The following is a 17065-nucleotide window of genomic DNA, read 5'->3' as shown; positions in this document are numbered from 1 at the left end:
AAAGTGACATCACTCTTTATCTTTTAACTTAAAAAAAAAGGGAACAAAGTTAAGATATATATAAAACAAGTTACAGAAATCCTTTAGAATAGTACTCTACGTGAAAGTTTTTAGATTAGGAGGAAAAGACTGGCCCAAAGTTTCGTACAAGATTCAAACATCGAAATCGTTCGAGCAGACGATAAAGATCGATTGGTCGGAATATTCTTGCCGACAAATCGATCGAGTCCAGCTCGTAGGAAAATCCAACAACGGAATACATTCAGTAACAGTACGATGATTTGTGAAACGGTCCAGTCAGCAAGTATGCCAGAATGTGTATGGCTCGCGCAAGCGCAACCCCTTTTTCCCGACGACCCCGTGTATTGACGCGGTGGTCACTAGGAGAACTAGAACCCTCACTGACCAGAGAGAACGGTAGCAGGAGCAACGGCACCCCTCTGTTCCGTTCGGCGTCGACGGAGAAAGCTGTATGTCTTACGGAATGTCTATGATGCCTTCCCGCAACCCCTCCAAGAGAGTTCCAACCCACCCACGATAACCCTCCCATTCTCTTTCACACACAGAAAAGGACATACGTACATGTGGAGATAGACACACGTACATGCTTTTGGTAGAACGTGAGAGAGAAAGAGACCAAAGGAGTCTCTTCTTCTTTGTCCACTTTATGGTGGTTTTCGCCCAACGCCCGTCTCTTTCTCGCCGTAGCAACGTTTCCTCCAACGGCCACACGCTCCTGACAAGTGCGAGGCGGCCATCCAATAACCCGCACCGGTCACTAACCACCCCCTTACACCCTTCGTCTCTTCCTGTGGTTCTGCGACCGGTCAAGTTATTGAGGACCTGGAGGAATTAGGAAATGCTCCTTTCATCTCTCTCTCTCTCTCTCTCTCTCTCTCTCTCTCTCTCTCTTCGTTTCTTCGCACTCTCCGTCCTTTCTACACTGCCTTCCTTCGTTATGACCATCCAACCAAGAAATACCAAGAATTTCTTGTGGTTTCTTCTCGCTTCTACGGGAAATCCTATGCGTACTTGTCTATATAAAAACTATTCGTCTTTCACGTTTCAAATTATTTAAAAAAATAATTTTTCTCATACCAGAGTACATTTGACGTTACGACATTTATAAACTTTTCAATTTGGAGATCGAAGTGGAGAAAAAACAAATACGACGTTAAGATAAGAGAAGTATGCCGTCGAAAATGTGTAGTGGACGAATAGCGTAAAATCGGTAGATCAATCGCGAACGACGGCCGAACGTTTTATTTGTCGTAAATTAGATTAGTTTCAAAGTTTACGAAGTGAGATCGGTAGAAAGGCGCAGCTGTAAAGTTTCGAACGAAGCTAGATTAAGAAAAAATCGCTGACGCGTTGACTACGTGCGAAGAAACTCTAACGATATAGTAAACTATAAGGTATTCATAATAAAACTCCTGAAGGATCAAACTTGTATTATAGAATTCCAATGAAAAATATTCGTAATCATAGAAATACATACATGTATACGTTACCATAGACTGGTTGTCGTCGTTACGGTCACCAGCTGGTGATCACCACCACCGAGAAAGAATATTCCATGTGGTAGAGAATGGCACGGTGAGTGCGTTAGAACGATCGACGAGGCCCCGTAACGACGGTATGGTCCGAGCGAAGGGAGAGACTCCTCCTGCGAAGAAAATGATGCGTGGGTGACAAATCAGTCGATTGAGCCGCGATACCCTCAGTCGTCGGACCGGGCAACAGAGCCGGCTGTTGTAGCGTTGTGGAGGTGGCGTGGTAGAGAAGAGAGAAGAGAGACGAAGGAGAGTGAGAAAGGAAGAGCTGAGCGTACGCGCGAGAGAGGTGGGTGGATGAGGATGAGGAAGGGTGGTCGGGAGACGAAACGAGGAGGAGGTGCTGGAGGAGGATGAGGAGAAGAGGGAGGACAGTGGGATGGTTGGATGGGTAGCATCGGATTCTATCTTCACGTATTGATCAACGCCTCGCCACCCTCTCTCTCTCTACAGGCGTACGATGGGGGTGAAGCCCCGATCGCCATCCCCGCAGCTGCCGGCCGCAGCTACGGCCACTGGACCGACCGCTGGACTTGCTGCTTGCTTGCGCGTGTGCGTAGCCATATAAATGCGCCTCATCTCGGACATTTCTGTCTCTGTAACTGTCCACGCACACGTACGTTCTCGCCACCCCTCCCCAATCCTTCATTCTCTCTCTCTCTCTCTCTCTCTCTCTCTCTCTCTCTCTCTCTCTCTATCTATCTATCTATCTTTCTCCTATAGTCAGTGTACTTGTTCACCCGTTAGACCATGTATGCCTCTATGGCATTCAAGAATGACCCTTGTCTCTCTCACTCTCTCGTCTTCCTCATTTTCTCTTTCTAATTTAAGATCATCAAGGACGGTAAATACTACAAATCATGATCATGACACTGTTCGACTGATTGACAAAGAAATTATTTCGAATCAATGTATATATATTTTCGAAAATATTTTGTACGTGTTACGTTATTCTTTTCTGTTTTTTTTTTTTTTTAATTATATTGAAACAAGAAGAATTCGCTTAAAATCGTTCCCACCATTTGATCCTAGTCGAATTGTCTTTCTCGGTGGCGGCGATGCGTAGCTGCGACACCAGGGATAACAAAGTTTTTAACAGGATATTAGTGTGGAAAAAACAAGTGATTTAACAAAGAGAGAGAGAGAGAGAGAGAGAGAGAGAGAGAGAGGGTGGAAGTAGGAAGGCGGGGGAGGTGGGATTAACGCGACAGAAGGGTCGACGAGACTGTTATCCAGAATTTTCCGAGCAGACAGAGGAAAATGGCAGTCCGGTAACGGGGTGCGCCGTGAAAGGAAAGTTAAATCCCTTTACAGTTTATACGACAAGCGTGGCTGTTCCCAACTTAGCTGGTTTAGGGTCATAAACTTTACTCGGGCATGCAGAGGAAAGCGCATTTATAACTAACGTAACGCGTCGTCCGTTTAGCTAAATAATTAAAAGATACGAGCGAGAAGTATACCCCTTGTGAGTCTCTCTCTCTCTCTCTCTCTCTCTCTCATGTACCAATCTAAATCCCAACCCTTCGCAGACCTTTTCTCTGCTTGACTACGTCACGCTGTTTTGCTCTCAAAGCCATCTATTCAATCCGTAGGAATAAAAATAAGCAAAAAAGAAAAATCTCCGTTAACAAGCTGGCGTCGAAAAGGGTTCAAATTTCCGCGCCTGTTTTCCAACGTCCGAAATTCACCGAAGAGACAATAAAAAAAAAAAAGAAGTAGGTACAGGAAAAAGAAGGAAAAGAATAAAAAGCAAAAACAAAAAAGAAAATACAAAAAGAAGAAAGCTACCAAAAAGGAAAATAGCGAATTTATCGTACTCGTGTCATAGAATTGGAAAGGTTCGTATTTTTGGTGTACAATTTCTCGCTATAAATTGGAGGTCCTCTTCTCGGTGGACGTACTACGTTTTCATTCTTTCGGAGAAAATTTCTTTACAAGCGGGAGGTCCATTGAGGAAAGGTTGGCTCGGATCGAAGCGGAGACCGAAAAACGTCGAAAAGCGGTCGGTTTATACAGAGCAGTAGAGCAGACAATGCACACGAGGCGAGCGACCGGTCGCTATCCGCCTATTTGATGTTAGTACAACAGCGGCGCCGTGTTTGCGTTGAGGCCCATATTGATTGCCACCCCTGTCGCCACCCCCTCGCTGGTGGTACAGCCACACCATATCGTGCGATACCACCCTCTCTCCCGCGTACACCATAGAGAGATAGGCAGATAGATGGATAAAGAGAAGAGGAGAGGAGTGGAGAGGAGAGAGACGGAGACAGAGAGATCGTACTGTACGCGTACTTCCACGTATACCTATATATAGACGAACCTGCCTGTTCCATGCACAGTTTGGCCGGCAGGTATACCAGCAACTAGTTACTACTACGTCAGCCAAGCGATATTAACAGCGACAGCATCGTTGTCAGCCACAGCGCCGCCACTCGGGATTAACATAAAGCTAACGTTGGCCCTCCCTCTTACACTGCGACGCCCTAAACCGACTCATCAGCGCTCTGATGACCCTGCGCTTATCATCCTGCTCTCTGTCTCTCTATCTATCTATCTATCTATCTATCTTCCTCGGTTACGTTTATTTTCATTACAAACTCTCAGGTCGACCTTCATCAGCCTTTTAGTTACCTCTCGTAGATCGATATACATATATATATATATATATATATATATATATATATATATATATATATATATACTAAAGAATTCATTTTAATTAAAACGTTATCGAAATAGCACGTAAAAGTTTAAATGATCGTTCAAAGCAGAAGAAAGAAGAAACTGTACATGTTGAACTCTCGTACGATCGATCGGTTTACGTCGAATACAACAAAGGACGGAGAGAAAAGAAGAAGCGTTGGTTTACTTGGAAAGGCCAACGTCGCATCTCATATCGTAAATGTTCTCCTTTCCAGTGAGGAAAAAGAAATGGAGTCAGAATGAAAAAGGAAAAAAGAGAAGAAGAACGTTCCCTCCTTAAATTTTCTTTGACGAATTAAGAGAGGATGTAGCGACCGCGAGAGTTCAGCTCGAGACGATGTTTCCCCACAAGCCGGAGAGGCAAAAATTCGGTTGCGCTAAGGGAACAATAGCAGGAAATAAATTATGCAAGATTACAAAGAAGACAGACGGAGGACGGTGGAAAGAGAACACTTTATATTATCCGGGGCTAGCGGTAGCATAATTACCACCCGGTCCAGACCTCCGTCTCTCCCTTTTTTACCCTGCTTTCTCTCTCTCTCTCTCTCTCTCTCTCTCTCTGTCTCTCTCTCTTTGCTTTTCTCTCCTGTATAACTCGTAAAAAAACGAGAAAGAGAGAAAAGGAAAGAAAATACTCTTTATGAGATGCGAGCTGGTTCCTCCCAGTTAGCTCATTCCCCATACCATGTCATCTTTAGTATGATTTCCCCAACGTAAACATCCTAACTTTAGGTCCAGCACAGGTCCTTTTCCCTTTTTTGAATTTATACGATCACCTCTTGATTCGAATAACGAAGATCGACGAGTGACATTATTAATATGTATATAGTCAATCAGTTAGCAACGATGATCGATGGTAATGTAACGGGAAATACTTGGAAACTTGCTGGAACAGTTCGAGAGAAATGAATTTCAATATTGAGGGTTGGCTTCAGAGAGCAAGAGAGAGAAAGTTCACTTGGCTGGAATATGAGGCGGTACGATGAAGACGGCTTTCTTGTGCCACCAAGGAGAAGGAGAGGGTTGAGGGCTGATGGAAACGCAAGATGTTAATGAGGCCGGAGGGTTAGCATTCCTGGCGGCCTCCAAGACTCCCAAAGATTTCTCTTTTGGTGACGTCAAGATTCTGCTCTTCTACCTAGCTTCGTTCAATCTCGACGTACTCCTCTTTCCTTCCCTCTGACCGCGATATTTGCTAAATAACATTTATATTTATAAACGTTCGTTCGTCTTATTTCGACATAAGAAAAAGAATTATTTTTAAATGTCTCATTTTTTTCCTTTTTTTACGTTTGAAGAATGTCTTGCGCAGGCCAACCCTCGCGAAGCTAAATTATTGTTCCTCGGGGTGGAGCATACCGCGAGGGCGTATCATCGGACAGATATGATATCCTACGTCTACTGGGTTGGTCCATAGGATGAACGAACCAATAACGATCCACTGAAAGCCCCAGTGGAATATCATAATCGAGATGCGCCTCCCTTCCTATTTCAAAAAAAGGGAGAATAGATTTAAGAATATAATATCGTTACGAATTACTTCTAAATCGATAATAATTTTTTCCCTTAATCACATTTATCTTTTTTACTTTTCCAACGAGGAAAAATTGTGCGAGAGAAAGCACAAAAAGTCGAAATTAAATCCGTCAGTTTGAGAAAAAAGGGAACAAACGATTTTACTATTGAGAAGAGAAAAGAGAAAGAAAGAGAGAGAGAGAGATAAATAGAGGGAAAGAGAGAGAGAGAGAGACAGCATGTCTGGATTATAATTTTCCAAGAGTTCAGGAAGATTGCAAATGTCAGGTACAGCGAGCCGCTTAAGACGTTTGAGCTGAGATGAGAGAGCGGTTGCGGTGAAAACGAAGAACACGATGCCGAGGGAGATCAGCGGGTTACATTGAAGAAAAGAGAAAGAGAGAGTCGCTGTCACAACCACACCAGCCGTTACTTCTGCTCCGGTAAATTCAACGCTCGCGGTAGAATCGGTTGATCCATCCGTTTACCTGACTCCGATCGGTTCTCAACGTTTCCGTTGTTCTTAAATACCCACTAAAATTTTTTTACCATTTGTACTTTTTTGTTTTTCCTTTTCTTCTTTTTTTTCTTTTTTCTTTTTTTTTTTTTTTTTTTTTTTCAACCCTACAAAAAATAAATTTCATCTAAATACTCTGGGGATAATCTTTCTTATCGAGCGAAGAAATAAAAGTGAAGATTGTTTATCGAGTTTGCGAAACGCTTGTCAGACTTTGGCTAAAAGAAATCTTGAAAAACGACTAAAACTTGCAAGGAACGAGTATAACTCAATCCCTATCTAAAAATACATAGGTAAACGCGTAGGTGATTTCAAAGAGTAGTACAGTTTACGTCGCGTTATCCAAGCGCACTACCACCCTTTGGACGAAGCACCTTCTGTGAAACGTTGAGAAGGAGAGAAAGGGCTAAATTCCATGTGATGTAGGCGCGTGATGTAGGAGAGGTGAGAGGAGAGGAGAGGAGAAGTAAAAGAAGAGAATCACGTTGGTTGTGTTGGGGATGGGTGAGGGACGTCGCGAGAGGCATTTCAGGCCACGTTATCTAAACGCGTCGAGTTTTCGTCGGAGGGAAAGGGTGGTTGACGGGAAAGGTTTGCGAGGTAGTAGGAAAGAGGAAAGAGAAAGAGGAAGAGGAAGAGATGGAGAAGGAGGAGGAGGAGGAGTAAGAGGAAGAGGAGAGCAAGGAAGGGCGGTCGCGGGCTCCCTGGCATTGCTTAGCCGTTTATTCTTCATAGCAATGCTTTCGAGGGTCCTTGTGAAGGGTGGCTGCGCGAAAAAGGAGAGCGGCTGCTTGCGAGAAAGGAAGAGAAGGAAACTGAAGAAGAGAGGGAGGTGAGGAGGGGTGAGATCAAGATATAACCACGGAGAGAATTACTTGCAGGCTCCAAGCCGCATTATATCCGCGCTGCTTCGTTGTGTAGGAAGGTCGGTATGAGACGGGTGGAGGAGGAGGAGGAGAAGAAGGAGGAAGAGAAGAAGAGGGGGAGGAAGAGGAGGGGGAGGGAAGGTTGCGATAGAAGAGAGAGAGAGAGAGAGAAAGGAGTTGGGGGTTGGAGGTGGTGGTGGCGGACCAAGTGGGAGAGGTATAGTCGAGGAGCGGCTCTTTAATGGCCGGATCTCGGAAATTGTGCGCACATATATCTGCTGGCAGATTTATGAAAGTGCTTTTCTTCTGAAGTGGGGAAAGCTGCTACTGCCGCTCTGCCGTCGCTGCTGTTGCTGCTGTTACTGCCAGTAGCTCGAGGGTGGAGACGCCGGCAATGGAGGAGAAGGTGATGGCGATGCCGCCGCTGCTTCTGGTGGTGGTGCTGATGCTAGTGGTGGTGGTGATGGTGGTGCTGGTGGTGGTGGTAGTATTGCCGATGGTAGAAGAGGTGGCTAGAACGGAGAGGGGAGTAAATATACGTTCCACCTCAGCCTGGATCTCGAAGCTTCGCTTCTCCTCCTCCAAGCCACCAAACCTCACCTCCAGACTCCCTTCTCTTTTCCTCTCCCTCTCTGTCTGTCTTCTCTCTCTCTCTCTTTCTCTCTTTCTCTCTCTCTCTCTCTTTCTCTTTATCTCTCCCTCTCTGTCTCTCCTTCTTTCTTTATCGCCCTTCTCCTCCTTTCTCTTCTACTCACTCTCTCTCTCTCTCTCTCACTCTCTCCCTCTTTCTCTGAGCTTTCCTATTGCCTTCCCTCCGACTCTTTCTCCGTCTCCATCTTTACCTTTATCTCCGTCTCCAAGTCTATCTCTCCTTCTTCCTTCTTCCGCCGGAGAACCACCGGCACCACCTCACCCTCTCTTCGTCCTCCTCTATTCCCCAGCATCGGTGTAATTTTCCAGTCGGAGATTTATGCGACATTAAGGTGTGTGTTGTGTACCTTACTACCGCGCCGCCTTTCGCCGCGCTGATTTATCGAAATATTTCTCGAACGATGCGCCCGTTCATTCCCGGATAACCGTCCTACCTTTATTTTCTGCCGAGTTCGCGAAAGCGTCCTCCTCATCCTTCCTTTTCTCTTCCTCTTCCTCTTCATCTCCTTCCTACAAACTTATCCCGTCTTCATCGCGATCTCTCAATACGGACGATAAAATAAAAAGAAAAGATTCTATTGTTTCTTATCGTATAAAAATTTTAAACCCACGGCATGATATTTTTTTACTTATCTTTAACTTACAAAAAAAGAAAAAAACCATTGGATTTAAAATATATTCCTTTTCCGATAAAATAAAATCTCATGGGTTTGATATGTTTAAAGCGTAAAAAGTAGAAAGGCGAAAGGGGGCGAAAGACGTAAAAGTTTCGACGCTATTCGACGGCTCGTGAAGTTCGATCGGCAAAGGAAAAGCCAAAATGTTCGGTTCGGCAGGAGTTTCGCGGTATAAATTTCGCGGAATAAACGCGTACATAGAAATACGAGCAGGTGGCGAGGAGGTATAGGAGAAGAGCGAAGAGGAAGAGGAGGAGGAGGAAGAGGAGGAGGAAGAAGAGGAGGAGGAAGAAGAGGAGGAGGAAGAAGAGGAGGAGGAGGGCCGTGCGAGTTCACTCCGCTTTCCCTCCGCCACGTCACTTTCCCTTTTACTCACCCTTTACCTTCCTTTTCAATACCGCCGGCTCCCCATTGGCGATTCGAAGAGGATTAAAATCGCACTCTCGAAAGAGGGAAAAACCGATCGCGAGCTAAACCGATCGCGAAGTGGAAATAAAAATGGCAATCGCGGTTTAATTTTCACGCTGCTCGATTCCTCTTCTCTTCCTCTCTCTCTCTCTCTCTCTCTCTCTCTCTCTCTCTCTCTCATGCTTTTTCGTCTAGCATAGATCCATGTATTTCTGGATCCCTGTAGTTTCTCTTTCTCTCTTTGCGTTTCTTTTTACACTCGAGACAAATCCGAATCTCTCCGATAAATACGTCGCGGATATAAAACAAAAATAACTCTTTTAGTTCCTATTTACTATCTTTTTCTCTCTTCCTCTCTCTCTCTCTCTCTTTTTTTCGTTACAAGCTTTATATACATATTTTTAATCTATGAATTAATAATAATGACAATCATTGCGAAACGATATGTGAATAATCAAAGAAAGAATAAATAAATAAATTTTATGCAATTCCTCGAAGTCGATAATCGAGAATTCTAAGCCATGTCCTTTCATTTCTATTACCGAGGAACAAAGGGTAAAGCTTCAGAGATGAATTTTCACCAGTAGGGGAGACGCGCTTTACAGACGAGCAACTTAACCATGGCATATTATACGAATTAATTACCGTCCTACCTCTCCTAGCCACTCACCCTCTCTACTGCCTGTAACGGACATATTATTTATCTTCTCGGATTCTCCCTAACTTTGTCGACCCTTGGAACGATCCAACGTCCTTTCTCTATTCTTTTTCTCAACGTCCATGGGCGACTAGTTCAAAATATCAAACAAAGATCCATAGTTGAGTATCTAAGTATAAAGATTTTTACGTGAAAATCATCGAAAATTACGATGTGCCCATATAAAATATGAAAAGAAATTTTTCATCGATCTATAACATCGAATTATTATATTCTTATCGTGTTATTATAAAATATGAAAATAAATTTTTCATCGATCGATAACATCGAATTATTATTATCTTATGAAAAATTTCAAGGAAAATTAAGCTTGAAATTTTCGTATATACAAAAGTGTTATAAAGAGGCACTAACGAAAAAGACCTATCATCCCAAAAATAGAAAGAGAGGAAGAGACGTACTTGAAAACGGACAGTGCTGATCGAAAGTGACCGGTCTATCTCGCGAGGGTAAATATGACTCTCTCGCGTACGACCCTTACCTGTTTCATCGTCTGATCTCGTATCTGACTCTGGGGGATACTAAGAAAGAGAAAAAAGGAAAAAGAGAGAGAGAGAGAGAGAGAGAGAGAGAGAGAGAAAGAGAGAAAGAGAAAAAGAGTAGAAAGAGGAGACGAGAGAAGAAGAGAAAGCATAAAGGATGAGAGACATGAGAAACAGAAAGGAGAAGCTGAAATACATCAGAATCGCATCCCCCACCAGAAATGTTTTGTGAGAAGGGGAAGTTCCCCTTCTTGCGTTGGTAAGGAAGAAGGAAATGGAGGAGATGTAGGAGGTGGGTGGAGGAGGATGAAGAGAAAGAGGAGAAAAGGAGGGTAGGTTGTGGCTGAGTCTGAGAGTGAAAGAGAGAAAGCGGGGTGTATTCGTAGCAGCCCCGCCCGTCATATTCCACGATAGCCAATCCCGCGAGGTCTTTTTATTAGATCCATAAATCCATCATATCGAGCACAGCCTGTGGCAGCTTTTCTCTTGGCACTCATTGGTCGAGCTTATGAGTAGGTTCATCGAGAAAAGCAAACTCTCTTTTAAATGAATACAGACAGAATATTGTGGTATGGTAGTGGTATTATGTTACATAGATACCTACCATTCAACTGCTTTATTTTGGTTGGTTCTGGCGCATTGCGGACATTTCTTTACTCCGCCTCGTTATTAATATTGCATTTTTCTAGCTGCACGAGAGAAAAAGCGCGATAAAGAAGGAGCGCTCTTAAAAGCGTGCTCGCGGAGATGCTCGCGATGGTACTCGCAGAGGAGTGGAGTACCATCGGAGGTGGGCTTCGAGTGAGAAATTTTCTTTGGTGGGGATGAAAGTTGCGTGCGCAGCCACTACCAATACGAATACATTTATATACCACTACCAAGTACGTACGAGAGTGCAGGGGTAAACCCTGCAGACCACTGTCCACTCTCCTCGACTCTTTCTCTCTCTCTCTATCTCTCTCTCTCTCTCTCTCTCTCTCTCTCTCTCTCTCTCTCTCTCTCTCTCTCTCTCTCTATCCTCTTCTCTCGCAACCCTCGAAACCTGTCGAAGCGTCTTCCGAACTGGCTAAACCGAACGCCGTTGAACGAACGCGACGTTCCGTTGCTCCTTGCCTTGGAATACCTTCGAATACGTTTCGTGAAGATATTGTCGATATCGAAAAGGTTTTCGTCGGATTTTAACACTTTAACGTTTATTTCTTTCTCTCTCTCTCTCTCTCTCTCCTCTCTCTCTCTCTCTCTCTCTCTCTCTCTCTCTCTCTTTCTAAACTCTCCTTTTATCTTTTTAGTTAGATATATAGAAATGAAAGATTTTCATTCTTCCAACGATCTTCTTAGCAGCATCGATAATTAAAGAAATTCGAAGAAGGTAAATATCTAACAGCACTTAAGAGAGGTGCTCGTAAAAAGGGAGAAAAAGTTTACTCGTAAACGGTAGAAACATCCGCAAGGCGCATTGTGCTGGACATAACGGATATAAAATAGTATTGGGCGTAGAGTATCCTAGGTATTCTCTCTTTCTCTTTTAACGGAGGGATGGAAAGGAAGTCCAAGGAGGGGTAAAAGAGAGGAAGAGGAAGAGAGAGAGAGAGAGAGAGAGAGAGAGAGAGGGAAGAGGGGGTGGAAGGGACCTGCAAGGAAGACTCGAAGACCATCAGACTCCTTGACGGACGCGAGGATCAATATCCTCCGATACCATACTCCGAAAGCTATATACGAACCCATTTCCACCGCCAATAAAACGCCATACCTACGTGTATTGCGCTATACGGGCGATTCTCTTCCTGGCCTCCTATTGGCCGTAAAACACTGGCCGGCTGAAAGGTTGAATTTTATCGCCGAGAAAGAAATATCGATGTAAAGGCGAGAACTCGTCCCGATGCGGAATACATACGTATGTAGGTAGGTAGGGAGGTAAAAAGGTAGGTATCGAGAAAGAACCCTCGCATATCGAATCTCTCGTTACTTGACTTATCATAAAAACGATCGCACCGTATTTTCTCGCTCAATGATGGAGTCTCGTTAAAACACCCATTTCGTTTTATCTCAATTATATTTTTTTCCATAAGCTTATTAATCCAATGAAATATCGAAGAAATTTCATCGATAAGGATTATATCCAAGGATTACATTCGCGCTCATAATTTTCCAATAACGTCATGACGACTTTTATTTGTGAAACGATATAAATGACTTTTATAAGTCATCACAAAGATAATAAAATTCTTGAATAATATACCAAATGTAATCTTATAAATATAATCCTAGAAATTTCTAATGAACAAAATGAATTAATATTACGAAGATTTTAACGTTAATAAATAAATCCAATTAAATGAAAATTTAATTAGAAAAAAAAAAATAAAAAATGCAGAGAGAAATGGTTAGATGGCGTCGAGTTTCGAATTGTAGTATCTACTCGAGAAAGAGAAAACAAGTGCGAGAAGGATCACACAATACATGCAGATATATATGTATACTCATAAGCAGATATCTAGACACGTACACATCAACACCATATATCTATACATATACAGGAAAGAACGAAGCGTTCCTATTGGAAGAACGCAGTTTCCAATCATAACGTTCTGTGATATGGCTCGCTCTATGATATGATATTATCATAACGCGGGCGCGTTTATTATTGGTCAGCTTCACCCTACTCCGCTTCCTTCGTTCCTTCCTTTCTTCCACCCTCCGAGCTACCAGCCGCACTCTGAAGCTCCACGCGTACGTTCCTCGACTGGCAAGGTGGGGCTCGCAGCCCCGCCGACCGCCCTCTTCCCCTTCGCTCGCCCCCCGAATTATGAGGATCAATACGCGAGGAAGCTTGCAAGGGCAGTGCCGACGCTACTCACTCGTCGACCTCCTTCGAGGACGGACCTGTCCCTATGACTCTTTCTTTATCTCTCTCTCTCTCTCTCTCTCTCTCTCTCTCTCTCTCTCTCTCTCTCTCTCTTTAATATTAATGTTTCGTGATCGTTTACTTTTCTTAGTCTGTTTTATAATACGATATTTTTTTTCTTTTATTATATCATCTCTCCCATAGAAGAATTATGATATTTAAATCGATTTATTTAAGAATATTGGAAAAATATATGTTTATCCAAATAAACTTTTTGAAATTATTAAAGGTATCAATCGAAGATGGATCACAATCATACATCTTGTATACGACGATTGAAATCACTTTCTTTTTCTTTCTAATTTTCTTTTTCTTTTTTTTTTCTTTTCTTATTTTTTTTTTTTTTTTTTTTTTTTTTTTTTTTTTTGTTAGACATATCTTATCGTCGTATAATAACGATCGAATTCGGATCGATCGAATTCGAAGTTGGCAGCAGAAACTTACATAGCACGGCTTCCATGTATTCCCTTGAAGTACCTTTCGAAAGAAAGTTTCGAAACGAGCGCTCTTATCCCAGAGATATTCGAAGTATCAACTGGTGGAAAACGCGTGAAACGCGATCGCCGAGTGAAAGAGGGAGAGGGAGGGAAAGAGAGAAAGAGAGAGAAAGAGAGAGAGAGAGAGAGAGAGAGAGAAAGAGAGAGAGAGAAAGAGATAGAGGTAAATTCGAGAGGGTTTGGAAGAGGAGACATACGTTCGGTCTCTCATATATGTGTGCATAGCATTATAACAGAACAATCGATATACGCTGTCAGCGGCATACAACTCGAGCAGCCAGCTCTCGCTCTGCTATGTTGCACGAACTAAGCCAACCATCCTTTCCCTCTCCCACCCTCACCCTGTCTCTCTCTCTCTCTCTCTCTCTCTCTCTCTCTCTATCTATCTATCTATCTCTCTTCGTCCCTCGGCAGCACCGTTCAACGACCGCAAACTACCTAGTCCTCCAAAGTCCACGTTTCACTTTGCATAACCTACGAGGCAACCGCAACCTCAAAACCATTTCCTCACCCCGTCTATGTTCGCCGCCTGGCATCGATGATATTTTCTTCTCTACGAATCGTAATTATTCGAGAAGGATTTACGTTTGGCCCTAATCTGAAATAAATACGATCGTAAAAATATTTAAGATCGAATTTCACCCATCCGACAAGTAGATATCCATTGCGGAAAGATCTTGGAACTTCCTCGAATCCAAAATAACAGAGGATATGGAAGAGGAGGAAAAGAAGAAGAAGAAGAAGAGAAAGGAGGAGGAGTAGAAGAAGGAAGAAGAGAAAGATAAAAAAGAGGTGTCGCAGGTGTCGCCAAAAGAGAGACGTTCAAAGAGGGTAGTGGTTCAGGACGTTGGCAGCAATTATGTTCGTCGAACGAAGGGATAGAAGAAGGGACAGATGAAAAGCTCTCTGAGAACAAAAAAAAAAAAGAAAGAAAAAAAGATTAAAAAGGAACAAAAAAGGGGAGAAGAAAAAAGAGGAGAAGAAGAAAACGAGGAAGAAGAAGAGAAGAGAAAAGGGAGTGAATTTTTTATCGGTAAAAACTCCATTAGAGAGAGAGAACACAGCGTTAGTGTTTGTTATTGGTCATCCTCGGCGAAGATGGAGGAAGGAAGGAAGGAAGGAAGGAAGGAAGGAAGGAAGGAAGGAAGGAAGGAAGGAAGGAAGGAAGGAAGGAAGGAAGGGAGGGAGTTGTCCGGCGCAGAGATATCCATTGATCCGAAGGACGGTAGATCCCCCCTTTCCCTTTTCCCCTCTCCATCTTCTTCGTCTCTCTCGAAACAGAAAGAAAGAAAGAGGGAGGACGAAAAATATCTTGTGTATATGTTTGTGTGTATGTGTGTGTGTGTGTGTATGTGTCTAAGTGAGAGAAAGAAAGAGAGAGAGAGAAAGAGAGAGAAAGATGGACGGGTAGATAAGTAAAAAAGAACGACGGGGGTGAGGCTAAAAGAAAAAAAGAAGGGGAAGAAAAAAAAGGAATAAAAAAAGAATCAGAAAAAGAGAAAAAGAGAGAGAGAGAGAGAGAGGCAGTCTATAATCCCTTCCAGAGTGTCCAAAGTACGAACGTACGCAGGCATCTACAATGTTCCTTTCCTGCGGGTGGTATCAAAGAAATCAATTATCCAGCAATACATACACGTTGGGCAGTCCACCTCCAATACTCACCCGTCCCTCCCTTCCCTCCCCCCTCCATGCCAGTTCTTTCCTTTTCGAACCCCTCCAAACAGACCTTCCTTCCTTCCTCCTCCTCCTTCTTCTTCTTCTTCTTTTCTCTCCCACTTTCTCACTCCTTCTTTTTCTTTTTCTCTTTCACATACCACCCACATCCCCTTTTTCTCCGCGACTCACATATTTATTTTATACTGCCCGCAGCTTATACGACGAGCTTTCTAGAAGCCGTACTGGAATCCAAGTTCCACGATGCTTTTCCCTCCCCTGGAAAACTCCGCCTTTTTCTTTGCCTCGACGCGAACGTGGCCCGTGCTCAATCGATATTGGATGTCACTTCGCGATATACCTCTACACGTTTATAATCCTCCTTCCCCCTTCCCTTTTACTCCACCTATCCACCCACTTCCTCTAACCTACGAACACAACTTGGAGCTTGTGTTCACCAACTCCAACGTTCCTTTCCGCTCGACGCTCGATTTATCTATCTATGTATGTATCTATGTATGTATACATACATACATAGATAGCGCGTGTTTCCGCGAAACGGACGATCGTAATTATCGGCGTTGATCGTATGGAACGGATACGAACGAACGAATAAGCGAGATATTTGTATATACGTGCGTACGTGCATGTTTGCGTCTGCTGCATCCTCGTATTTACGTATAACGGAAATATATATATATATATATATATATATATATATATATATATATATACGTATATACATACATAAATATATAGGATACGTCGATTGCCGTTAAGGGTATCGCTTACCCTTAACGGAAAGGCTTCCCTTTGCCGTCCAAAGACACCTTCGTCTCTCGATGTTGTTCGGTGTCGAATGAATGCCGGACGAGAAGCGTTAAACTACTTTGAGTAGATCGGTTCTTCGGAGAGGAAAAAAAAGGGTTGGGGGTGGGGAAGTAGGAAATGCCATCCATCGATCGTATATCTTTATCACGAATAGGAAATGAAATTTTCCTTTGAGAAGAGGTATTATCTAAAAATATTTAAAGAAATAAATCTTTCTTAACGAGAGAAATAATAATTTGAAAAAAAAAGAAAAAAAGAAAAAGAAAATGCGGATAAAGATGACGATTATTGTTAGCTGCTATTAAAACACGATAAAGAACATAAAGGAAAGAAAAAAAAAGAATGAGCAAGAGAGAGAGAAAGAGAGAGAGAGAGAGAGAGAGAGAGAGAGAAAGAGAGAGAGAGAGAGAGAGAGAGGGAGGGAGAATGTTAGCGAATACAAACGAATGGCGGTCCATGTCCGGTAACGCTATAGAGGTCCGTTTATCAACGCTGCATCTCGCTTCCAATCACTCGAACGATATAACGGTATTAATCTAAACTAAAAACAGTCCGTCAGAGTAACGTCGCTTCCGGGATACACGGGCATCGAATCGAATGGATTGCAAACGGACGGATAGGCAACGCTGGAATCGAACGAGAGAAGACAATGCCCAGCGAACACCAAAGAGAGAAAAAGAGAAAGAGATAGAGAAATGAAACGAGAGGAACGACGGGAGCAAAAGAGAGTGAGAGTGAATAAGAGAGAGAAAAAGAGAGAGAAAGAGAGAGAGAGAGAGAGAGAGAATAGGAAATAATAAAAAAGAAACGGAGAGAAAAAAATGAAAAGAGAGGGAGAGAGAGAGAGAGAGAAATAGCCTCGACTGGACAGCACGTGGACGACTGGACTACCTACTTTTATATCGCTCGGGAAATAATGGGATTCCCATCATGAAGTGGATTTCCCTCGGGAGCCAGTGGACATCGATGCACGCGTCAAGAGATCCTACGCCATCCGACGCCCGTATCCTATCGCTCTTTCTCTCTTCTACACCTTCCCCCGCATCGACGTCCATCCTCCCTCTCTTCCTCCTCATCCCTCATGCCCCA

The sequence above is a fragment of the Vespa velutina genome, chromosome 1 (assembly GCF_912470025.1).
Source record: "Vespa velutina chromosome 1, iVesVel2.1, whole genome shotgun sequence".
NCBI classification, from domain to species: domain Eukaryota; kingdom Metazoa; phylum Arthropoda; class Insecta; order Hymenoptera; family Vespidae; genus Vespa; species Vespa velutina.
Note: the sequence above shows the minus strand (reverse complement) of the source record.